Source organism: Monodelphis domestica, chromosome 7, assembly GCF_027887165.1.
Source record: "Monodelphis domestica isolate mMonDom1 chromosome 7, mMonDom1.pri, whole genome shotgun sequence".
NCBI classification, from domain to species: domain Eukaryota; kingdom Metazoa; phylum Chordata; class Mammalia; order Didelphimorphia; family Didelphidae; genus Monodelphis; species Monodelphis domestica.
Window position 1 is genome coordinate 199,600,139 of NC_077233.1, and position 11,274 is coordinate 199,611,412.

The 11,274-nt window shown below is 37.8% G+C and overlaps 1 long non-coding RNA gene across 2 annotated transcripts in view; it reads left to right on the top strand.

Moving 5' to 3' along the window:
- LOC103098643 (uncharacterized) overlaps window positions 1-11,274 on the top strand; it is a 28,138-nt gene that overhangs the window by 13,868 nt on the left and 2,996 nt on the right. Inside the window, exon 3 of one of the 2 annotated variants that reach the window (XR_008913661.1) lies at window positions 426-9,581. The exons of the other annotated variant lie outside the window; for it this stretch is intronic. This is a non-coding gene — a long non-coding RNA (uncharacterized LOC103098643). Of the gene's footprint in view, window positions 1-425; window positions 9,582-11,274 lie in introns of those variants that run through there. 2 annotated transcript variants of the gene reach the window in all.

The window sequence follows — 11,274 nt, forward strand, 5'->3', positions numbered from 1 at the left end:
ATAAATACGCATTCAAAAGCTGATTCCAGTGAGCAAGGAGTTCTTGGGTCAGTCTAATATCTATATAATTAATAATTCACAGGATTGATTTACACTGAATGAGAAGTTGGTTTGGGACGGAAATTATCTGGTTATGGAGGTGAACTTCCCGTGACCTTTGAGAGATGGCCCAGAGCTTTGGACTTCATTTCAGGGAAAGGGAGACAGGCAGACTGTAAAGTGCCTAGAGATCACAAAAGCTTGATTCTATTATCTGATTAAGTAGAAAGGAAATCCTGAGATACTTGATAAAAATCAGAGATAGTTCTTGCTGAAGTCTAAGTGCATTTTCAATCATCTTCTTTTGTCACCTGACTAGTTGCTTTTTTGAGAAGGAACTTGTAAATCAATGCTTAAAACATTTGTTGTATTCTTTTGTTTTGCAGATTGACTGAGCTCTCTTTGATTCATTTACACTTAAATAAACCCTCTGGACCACTGACTTCTTTGAATCAGTTTGCCCTTTGACTGATTTCACAATTCTGTGTGTGTGTGTGTGTCCTTTCTCTATGTGCCTACAATTTCTACCTTGAGATTTCCCCCATCATTTTTTCCAGTCCTCTCGCTTCCCTTCTAGGTCAGTAGACCACACGTGCCTTGTTGAGGCTGCACCCCCAACACTTTTCAGGGCTGCTCATGTAAAAGTTAAAATTAAATCGTAATAATAATATTTTAGGAGATTTATTAATGATCATTAGAAATCAAGGAATAAAGAAGATACAAAATAAAGACCACGTGCCCATGGATGGTTAGCCTTTTTTTTTTTTTAGTCAACGCTACTCACCACCATCAATGCGGACTCTATATCAGAGAGAGCAAGCCTCCAAAGCCCATGCCCTTTATCCTCTCTCTACAGGAAGTATGTAATGACAGGAAGTAAGTGGGCTCTTGGGATATGTTGTTCTTTTTTAGGGTAACAGATTTTCAATCATACAGTGACCACCTGTGGCTCCAAGAAGCTGGTGGCAACAGCCACAGCCTGAGCAGAGGGACTAACCAAGGCTAAGGATAACTGAGAGCCCTCAAACCCATTGGCTAGTGGGATGTCTACCTACTACAACAACTAGGTGAAGAAGTCCCATGTCAGAATGAGAAAATAACAATGGTTTGTTCCAATGGCCATGAAGGCAGCTGAAGAAGCATTGTGTAATGTTTAGAGCTTGGTCAGACATGAAGACACTGAGGCTATCTGCTGCATCCCGGTCCATTGCCAGTCCTCTTGACTTTGGTTTTGCCACTGGAGTTTGATGGCACTTGAAGAAAGAGTGAGGCTGATGACTTTGAGCAACTCTACCTTACTTAAATCCAATTCAAGCCAAGTCAGGACATCACCCTTGATATCACTGGTTCTCTTCCAAATACAGAATGAACAACAGAAAGTAACAAGAGAAAAGAAAGAAGTGGATGTGGTACTGAGTCACTTTCACTGAAAGGACGTGTTCTAATGGAAAGGATATTGGTTTTGTAATTGGAGGACTGAAGTTCAAATCTCAGCTCTGTACACAACTCAATACCTGTGTAACCTTGGGAAAATCTGTTAACCTCTCTGAGAATCAGTTTTATCTTCTATAAAATAAAGAAATTTATCAGGTGATCAATAAGGTCACTTATGGGTCAAAATTTACCAACCAGTGATTTTTGCCAACTCACCTCCAGGAAGGACTCACATTTGGGTGTACCTATATCATGTCACCAGGATATAATAGAATAGAGGCTGTCATTACTTCTTTTTTTGTCTAATGAGATGATTCTGGATTTTAGAAAGCTCCTCCCAAACTTCTCACCCCATTCTTGTATCTTCTCCCTCCATTTTGCATCCAAAGTAATAATCCATCTATTTCCTTCCTCCTCTACCTATTCAATCTTTTCTTTCCACTGGGTGCAAAATGATCATCCTTCTCTGTGAACCCCACTTTCAATATAGTATGAAGCATCCACAAATATAAAGAACAAAACAAAACAAACTCACTTGATTTACTACTTATGATAGCAAAATAAATATGGATTGGATCAAATAACTTCTTAACTACAGCTGTGCTCAAAAGAATGTTGTGTATTCAAATGTGAGTCACAGATCTTAAAGGCTCTTATGAGAAAGCTCTTATGAGCTGATTCAGCCCCCTCCTCCCATCTTCAAACCAGGCAAGCTTATACCATCCCAGACACAAAAATCTATTTTGTTCAAAAAATGTTTTTCAGAAGAATCTGTGACCTCTTTTAGTATTCTATTCCAGTGTTTAGCCAGACTTACTGGCAGGAAATTTGTCATCATCCCCTCTTGTTCTGGCCTCAGTAGAGATAAAGAACATCACCACCATCTTTTGTAGAAGCATTTTTAATATGCAGCAAAATGGTTTGATGACCTCTCAGATTCTCTTCCCTGAAGAAGGATCTCAGTTATTTCTACATTTCCTTGGGTTGGATCTTGCTGTTAGAGTATTGTACCATGCTTCTGAAACCTCCAAGATAGAAAAAAAATCCCTCTTTAGTCATTGTTTCCAGAACCATACAAAATATTTTGCTAAAATTTGTCACACTTTTATTCCAATGAGTCAATTTCCTAATGATTCCCAGACTAATAATTATTAGTTTCACTTATTGTATCATATCTCCTTTTCAAACTATACTGCTTATCTTTACTCGTGTTGAGGTTATAATTCATTTGGAATACAACCACAAGTCATCTTCTGTAATTTCTATCCATCCATATTTACTTCTTCTTCATCTTGAAATAGTAGAGTTTATTCCTCTCCCCAAGTAATTATTCTGAGTTTTTTTGGAATTAATTCTTTTGAAGAAATTGATTGGTCAGAGAAATATCGTAGACATAATATGAATGAATAAGTATATAATGTACACACTAAGTCTCTCTCTCAGAGCCAAGCCTACTACATTGCCCTCAGGGTTCCAGTGGGGTACCCTGAGGAATTAGGGTGTTTGTTTTCTTTTTTTTTTAAACCCTCACCTTCTGGCTTAAAATCAGTACTGTGTATTGGTTCCAAGGCAGAAGAGTGGGTTAAGTGACTGGCCCAGGGTCACACATCTAGGAAGGGTCTAAGGTCAGATTTTAATTCAGGACTCCCACCTCTATGCCTGGCTCTCCATACAACTGAGCCACCCAGCAACTCCAGGGTATTTGTTTTCTATTAAACTTAAGCCCCCACCAGTCATGTTACATCCTTTGTTGAGGGTCTGGGACTAGCAACTTAGTTCCATATCCAGTTCAAATTGATTAGCTTTTACAAAGCTCTGTTTACTTCTATGGCAAGAACAAAGTACATACATTTCCTCCCTTATACCACTTAGAAAAGTAAGTTTAAAACGTAGCTGTATTTCAACATGGCTCTGAGCAAGAACCATCAAATAAAGGTGAAGAGTGTGAATCTTAAACTGTCTCAAACTCTATCTTAGAACATTTGGTTAAGGCTATTCCCCATTTTAAACAATGAAGGTACTTGATCAGGAATGTATTGGGAACTTTAAAATTACTTCACCCATACTTAGGCATACTTTAGGGGAAGATAAAGTTGTAAAACTCCTTAGTGAACAATGAAGGTACTTAACTCATACTTATAGTGAGGCCAAGCCCTTAAGCTAGGTCTATTTTTAGATCTAATACAAAAGGGTGCTAAGTACCTATGAAGGTCAAATTAATCACTAAAAGGTCAGGCAACTTGCAAGGGACAACCTTAGCAAAGAGGTGTGAAATACCTCTTTGCTAAGTTTTAGTCTACCCAGAGAAGGTGATAAGATGTGAATTAAGAATGGTCAGTCCTTTGGAAAACATCTACTGTGATTGGTAGATGTGAAAACTTAGGGGAGGTGATATAGGAGAAAATTCTCTTTAAAAGGAGCTGTCTGAACCAGTTCAAGGGAGTTGAGAATAGTTCAGCTTAGGAAGCTAAATTGGGGTCAATTGGTGGCTAAACTGGAGGGTCTCTCTGAACACTGGAGTTGCTTGGGACAATCTTGTGGTGAGTGATTAAGATGGACTTAGTTTTCTCTCTTAAAAGAAAGGCCTAGGCCATTGGCCTAGGCCCTAGCCTTCCTATTATTTCCTCTTACTCTGTCTCTCTCCTTTTCTTTAATTCCTTTATTTGTCTTAATTGAAATCTCCATGAAACCCAGCTGACTTGGGTATTTCATATTTGGGAATTTTTCCCATGGCGACCACTTATTTTTAATTTAAATCAAGACACTAAAAATTATCTTTACAGTTTGGGCAATTCACAGTCTTGAAACCATATTTTCACGGTCACAGTTTATGGTAACCACTCTTTTGTCTGTAACAGTTTATGGCAACCACTCTTTTGTCTGTAACAAGAACATGGAGGCAACAAGGGGTGACCAGAGGAACAAAGAAATGTAAAGCATGCAGGAAGTTTTGTATAGGTAGAAATGGTAACTGGTTGGATAAGGTGTAACTGGTGTGTGTGTGTGTGTGTGTGTGTGTGTGTGTGTGTGTGTGTGTGAGTGTGTGTGTCTTTAATGACTCTGTGCCCAATCCAAGAGTCATAATTAAATGACTAGAACTCGTTACAGAATTTCTATCCATACTCCATAAGCTTGCCCAAGTACCTCTATTTTATATGTTTTGCATGATAATATATGAAGGAAAAGAGGGAGGGAAACAATTTGGATCATATAACTTTAGAAAACTTATGTGGAAATTTGTAATACATATAATTAGTAAAAATATGTATCTTTATTAAAAAAACAACAACAAAGTACTTCCATTTTTAGGATGATGACTCTGTAGGAAGCAAGCTTCCCACTCTCCTCTAACTAAAAAAATGCCACCTGAGGCTTTCTTCATTAGGTGCCAGATTCTTATTGCAAATGAATGCCAAAGCATTTATGAACTGCTTACTATGTACAAAACACACCATGCTAAATGCAGAATGTGAATATGAATAGAAAAGACCTTCCCATCTAGTCTCAAGGAATTCACATTCTAATGGGGGAGATAATACATAAAAATAAATAATAGATAAAATAGATAGAAAGTTCTCATGATCTTTAGGGTACAGTAGCAAAGCAGATGATGATGCATTAATTTTAGTGTCATTTCCACTGATATCATAAATAATAACCATAAAAATAAATAAAAGTAAATAATAAAATAAATAAAAATAAAAAAATCATAATTATTACTATTTGATAATGCCATGGATTTTGGTAGTAATAATTTTACAATGGGTTGAATATTAAAACTAAATTATTCACAAATCATAAAATCCAATTAAAAAGCACTTTGCTAATTAAAGATTATGAAAACAAAACTCTAGAGTTTAAAGGTTATAAAATCCTAACCCTCTTCCCCAGTCACCATAGCAACGAAGTCTTTAGCAGATCACCTTTTAGTTATAAGAGATGCCCTTCAATATTTATAACCATGCTTTGTAGTGACAAAAAAATTGGAAAATGAGGGGATGCCCTTCAGTTGAGGAATGGCTGAACAAATTGTGGTATATGTTGGTGATGGTATACTATTGTGCTAAAAGGAATAATAAAGTGGAGGAATTCCATGTGAATTGGAATGACCTCCAGGAATTGATGCAGAGTGAGAGGAGCAGAGCCAGGAGAACATTGTACACAGAGACTGATACACTGTGGCATAATCTAACATAATGGACTTCTCTACTAGCAGCAATGCAATGATCCAGGACAATTCTGAGAAAGAACACTATCCACATCCAGAAGAAGAACTGTGGGAGTAGAAACCCAGAAGAAAAACAACTGCCTGTTCACATGGGTTGATGAGGATATGACTGGGGATGTAGACTCTAAATGATCACCCTCGTGCAATTATCAATTAATTAAATATTTAAAATTTTTCAATTAATAAAAGATCCCCTTCAAGTCCTGTGGCTAGTAAGAGCTCTGTTTTCTCATTTTCCTTTTGAGTGGGACAGACATAGATGGACTGTGACAGATTATAGATTTTGTTTCTTTATTTCTCCTCTAAAAACTACCTCTCACTGATACAGAGGGAAATAAGGAAAACATTGGACACAGTAACAGCAATATTTTGGAACAATCAAATGTGATAGGCTTAGCAATACAATGATCCAGGACAATTCTGTGGGACTTAGGACAAAGAACGCTACCCACCTCCCTAGAAAGAACAGTTGGGTTCAGAATGCAGATGAAAGCATATGACTTTTCACATGTTTATTTGAATTTATGTTTTAGGGTTTTGGTTTTATAAGATTACTCACTTAAAAAATGAACAGTATGGAAAATATATTTTACATGAGAATGCATGTATAACCCAGATCAAATCACCTGCCTGCACAGGGAGGGAAAATGGAAAGGAGGAAGGGAGATAAGTTTGATCATATAACTTAGGAAAACTTGGTGGAAATTTATTATTACATATAATTGGAAAAAATAAAATGAAGCTAAAAACCACCTCTCTTCCAGACTTCACCACTACTGCTAAAGGCCACATCTTTCTGGTCATTCAGTTGCCAAATCTTACCATTTTTACCTCCACATCTTGCCTGTGCCCTTCTCACTACTTACAAAACTACCACCACAGTTGCAATAGTTTCCTAATTACTATCACTGCCATAAGCGTCTCCTGTCTCCAAACCATCCTCCATACAACTGCCAAACTGATTTTTTTAAATCCTTACCTTTTGTCTTAGAATCAATACTAAGTATCAGTTCCAAGGTAGAAGAGTGGTAAGGGTTAGGCAGCTGGGGTTAAGTGATTTGCCCAGGGTAACACTGCACTAGCTAATATCCACAGTGATTTGAACCAATCAAATTTGAATGATTTGAACCCAGTACCTCCCATCTCCAGGCCTAATTCTCTCTCATTGAGCCACCTAGCTGCCCTAAAACAAGATTTTCTTAAAATGCAGGTATTAATATGTCTTTCCCCTACTCAGTAAATTCCAGTTGTTCCTTATTGCCTCAAGATCATTTTATTTTATCTGAATCTTTCTAAAATTTTTTTTCTGTGTGGATTTTATAATATATGTAGCTATTAATAAACTATAGTATTTATAACTTATAAGTAAGTAAATAAACAAACACTGGAGATAGGATAACATTCTGTTTTTAATGAGACAAGGTATGTGATCAAAAGGTTTGAAGATGATTGCCCCATGACACATTTCTATCTCCTATCTTAGACTTTGTGTAATGCAGTATCATTAATCTATTAATTATATTATGTATAAGTTATCTATTAATCCATTAATCTATTCATCTATCTTCTCTTAAAAAGAAGCTATGTTGGTTGGGAATCCCTTTGTCTTTATAAAATGACATTGCTTATCATCCCATTCTATTCGAGATGCTTCTGAAATCACATTATATTTTTGCCTAAACTTCCCTACATGTAAAAGCTGGCAGCCTAGATCTCTAATTTCCAAGAGGAAAGAAATAAATAGAAATAAGATCTGTCATTTCCAAGCTATCTCATTACTGTGTATAATGTGGGACATTGGTCAAGCCAACTGCCTGGGACTCAGTTTTCTCATCTGTAAGATGAGGAGTTTGGCCTAAATCCCTCCCAACCTTAAATCCTCTCATCAGTGTCAGCAGTCTAGGATTAGTCCTGCTGACAGCTTCCCTGTCCAGACGTCCTGACCCAACAGGGTGTAAACAGATCTTTCTTTACCGGCTCTACTGAAGCCGCACCTACAAATCAGCAGTTATCGGGGGAGCCCAGACATCCCAACTGAGAGGCAATGGGGACATCAAAGCATAGCAGCTGAGCAGCTGGCACCCAGCAGCCACTCCTGAAAAATGAAATCAGTATAGGAAAGTGTTTGTCATGTTAGGACCATTCTAAAGCTAGAATGTTTATGCTAGAGTTTGGAGAGAGACAGAGTTAAGCCATGATGGTGTCTGGAATTCCTTCCTCGACAGACCCTTTGGTGTAGACACACTTTGTGTGTCTCCTGAGGCAAGGCAAACATGGCATAGCCTTCTGTTTTGAGAAGGCAGGGACTACGAACTTCTGGGAGAAGAGCCTTTCGTGGGTAGCTGAATGTGTTTATATGGAATGAGTTGGTAAATTGGACTGATCAGATCACTGATGAGAACTTGCCCCAGACCTAGCTCATTCAGATTGTGACCACGAGTATCCTGGCAAATGTTTAGCAACCTACTCTCCAAAAAAAAAAAAGATTTTAATGTGTACACAATATATTTTTACACGTAATTTGCATTATTAACTTTTTCCTCCATCACTCTTTTAAGTCTAGGCAATAAAAAATAAAACCATGCCCTGATTTATAGTTTGCCAGTTTCCAAGGTACAAATGTTCAGATTGAAAATTTACCAGTTGGCTCTTATGAAGTTCTAGCTTGCTTAAAAACAATCTTGGATATGTCTGAGACTATGTCTTGAGACTTCCTATTTCTATTTTCAAAGAAGAACCTTCTAAGAATATAAATAACACCCTCTGAAAAGAGTCAACTACTTCTAGGGAAAGAGGGCTACCATAAAGTGAATCACTTAAACTGGCTTTCAGGGGTCTTCACAATCGGGTCTCTTGCTACTCCACCAACCTTGTCTTTCTTGTCTTTCATTGACTCGCCACTCCAGCCAAACTGGGCTATTCATCTCTCTCCAGAATACTGTGCTTGAGTCTTCCCCTCATCTGCATGACCTGCCCGCTCTTATTTACTGATGTCCTACTTTCCCTTAAAGGCTTGAAGCAAGTCCTTCTCTCTCTGTAAAGTTTCTCCCAATATTGTTATTCCATGGAGGTCACTCCCTCCTATGAACTCCCACAGGGCTTATTTCATTTCCAGTTCACTGATGTATCATTTGGAACTGTGGTGTATTGGATAGTGTCAGACCTGGAGTCAGACTCATCTTCCTGAGTTCAAATCTGACCTGAGACACTTATTAGCTATGTGACCCTGGAAAAGTCATGAAACTCTGTTTGCCTCAGTTTCTTCATATGCAAAATTATCTGGAGAGGGAAATGGTAACCTATTCCATTATCTTTGCCAATAAAACCCCAAATGAAGTCAGAAAGAATTGGACATAACTGAATAACAACAAACCCCACTTGGGATTACTGTTAGAACAACAAGGAAAACGATGCAGACAATATGTGAGAACAGGATAGAAGAGATGCAGTTTTACTACAAAGATCTTGGCTGTTTTCCCCAGGTAGTGATTAGCCAACATATTTAAGTTACAAGATGCTATCAATAGTGATATTGGTTCTATAATTTTGAAATTAGCACCCTCACTTCTGCAATGACTTGTAAGAATTAAATTAATATCAAATACTTCAAGTATTATTTTTATAAAGTTTATTATCTGACAAAATAGAACCACATGACTAAGTTTTGTGCCTGCTCCACCAAAACTGCCAACAGAAAGGAAAGAAGGCTTGACAGAGAAATCCACCCAATTTATCTCCTGTCTACATCAGCAGATAATGATAGGAAGCAAGTGGGCTCCTGTAGTTTTACTGGGAATCTTAGTTTTTAGGATAACAGATTCCAATTTCACAGATTGCAAAGGAAACACTTGTTTGAGAATAAGATACGGACCTGGGTAGGACTCCAGGTCAATAATATCATGTGCCTGTGGTAGTCTGGAAAATTCTCAAGTTCCTTCTCTATTTTTTTTTCTGTGTGTGTGCCCAGTCACGACACCTTTTCCCTAGGGAAAGGTCCTACCTACTTGCAACCAAGTCAGAAGAGAGTATAAGGATCTGAACTCTAACTATTACTTAATGTGAGAATGGGGAACACAAGTGGGTTTCCACAAAAGGATAAAGGCATTCAGAAGCTGGTAAAGCCAGATCACCAGAACCTGTTGTATCTTGCCTCTTAATCTGGTACTAATCTCTTTGTCTCAATTCCTGATGCCTACTATACTTGGTTTCTTACTCATCTAAGTCCCTTGGATCTTGGTGCTTTGGAGAAATGCAGGTTCTTAACCCAACCAGACTTTCAGTTTCAATTGAATCCTGATTCAGATGCCTCCTTTTTCCTTAAAATAAGGGTTCTTATTCCGAAGTTCATGATCTTAAAAAAATGTTTTTGTAACCCTATTTCAATATAATTGGTTTCCTTTGTAATCTTGTATATTTTAATTTATGAGTTTAAAAATTTCTAAAAAACGGTCCATAAGATTTCACCAAACTGCCTAAGGAGTCCATGACAAACACAAAAAAGTACTTCATTCAACAGGTGATCCTCCTCACTTCCCTTACCCAAAATGATCATCTATAATCATACACTACCATGTGCAAGTTGCCTGAAGAGTATTTCATTAACCCAGTTAAGTTTTATACATCTGCTCTCTATCAGTCAAGTAGACAGTGTTGACTATTAGAAGGAATTGAATTTGATGAGTCCATGACTCAAGTTCAGCAAAAGCTTAATCCCTGATACTCAGAAATTCTTCCTTTTTCAGATGGGTTAGTAGACTCTAGCAATATGACACATTCTTCATCAAATACTTTAGAGAATGCTGTGCAGAAGAGAAAATAGACATAATTTGACTTGGTCAGAGGGCAGGATTTCAAACTTGGCTCAGCCCATGACTTCTCTCCTTTCCCACCTCCATTCCAATTGCCTCCTTACCATGGCGACATCTCCATATCTATAACCTCCCCCTGTAGCCTCCTCCTCAGATTTGTGAATTTTTCCTTGGAACCTCCATTTGAGGAAGTTCTAAGCCAGTAGTGATCATTTCCACCCTAATTCTCAGGAGTTTCCTACCTCTTCCCTTCCCTCCATAACTTCCCTTCACTTCTCAGATCCCTTTTATATGTTGTCTTCAAGCCCTATTAGAATATAATCTCCCTGGGAGCAGCGAGGTAGCCCAGAGGATAGAGAACCAAACCTGGAGGTGGGAGAACGGGATTCAGATATGGCCCCAGGCACTTCCTAGCTGTGTGACACTGGATCAGTCCCTTAACCTCAGTTGCCTAGCCCTTGCTGCTCATCTGCCTTGGGACTTAGTATTAACTCTAAGATAGAAGGTAAGAGTTTTTTTTAAAAAGAATATAAACTCCTTGAGGGTAGGAACTGCCTTTTTTCAACTTGTATTTGTATTTCCAGTGATTAGCAAATGCTTTATCTATCTAATACTAGGGCCAATAAAGATAAATTTTAGGAAGATCTCAGTTTAGTACAAGAGTGACCCTCCTAATATGCAGAGCTATCCCAAAATGGAATGGACTATTTCATAAATGCAAGTATTCAGATAGAGGATGTAAGACATGAAGAATATGGTCATTAA